Below are 935 nucleotides of genomic sequence, written 5' to 3'. Positions count from 1 at the left end.
CCTATGATTATGTAAATAAAGTTTACCACTAAAAAGTGCTGGAAATGTCTTGTAATGTGACATGGTCTGAACTATAGAGGTCTCAGAGGATTTCATGGTGGCATAGTGGTATTGCTGCTGCCTTGCAGTAAGGAGACCAAGGTTGGGTTTGCATCCCGCATCCTCCCTGTGTGGAGTTTGCATGGTCTCCCTTTGTCTGTGTGGGTTTCCTCCCACAATCCAAACACACGCAGGTTAGGTGAATTTCTGATCCTAAATTGGCCCTAGTGAGTGGCTGGGGTATGGTGTGTCTGTGTGCATATGCATGTTTGTGTTTGCACTGGCACCCTGTCTGAGGTTTCTTCCTGCCTTGTACTCTATGCTAGCTGTGATAGGCTCCAATAAAATGTTATCAAATGACTGACTGACACCAAGCACATAGAGTGTAGATGGACCCAGCGTAACCTCACAGGAATAGAGACAGTTGGAATTTTTCTCTCTTTCTCTCATACTGTGGTCATTCACTTGAAAAAACATTTAAAGTAATCCTCCTGGATGGCTAGTTTGCCCTGTGTCCATGAAGTCTAGAAGCTTAAAAACAGTCCTTTACATTTACTTATTTGTAGTTGCAGTGACTGGAAGGAATTTGGATTTCCTTTAGAAACAGATGAATGAGTCGCAGTGGAGCAATAAGGCAAGAGACTGACAAGTACTCAATAAGACGACCTGTGGTCAGTGTCAGCAGGTTTACAATCAAACACTACCATCAGAGGAAAGGTGAGAGTCCTGATGTTATAAGAGGGGAAAAAAAGGTAATACACAATGAGGGTGGAGAGGAGCGTAAAAGGATTGAGCAAGACAGGTGAGGAGGATTAGAGGAGGAGGGCAAAGAATCAGAGAGAGGGCAAAATAGGAGGAGCAGAGAGACCACAAGAGCTGCCCACCTAGACTTACCA

Source organism: Polypterus senegalus, chromosome 8, assembly GCF_016835505.1.
Source record: "Polypterus senegalus isolate Bchr_013 chromosome 8, ASM1683550v1, whole genome shotgun sequence".
Taxonomy (NCBI): domain Eukaryota; kingdom Metazoa; phylum Chordata; class Cladistia; order Polypteriformes; family Polypteridae; genus Polypterus; species Polypterus senegalus.
Note: the sequence above shows the minus strand (reverse complement) of the source record.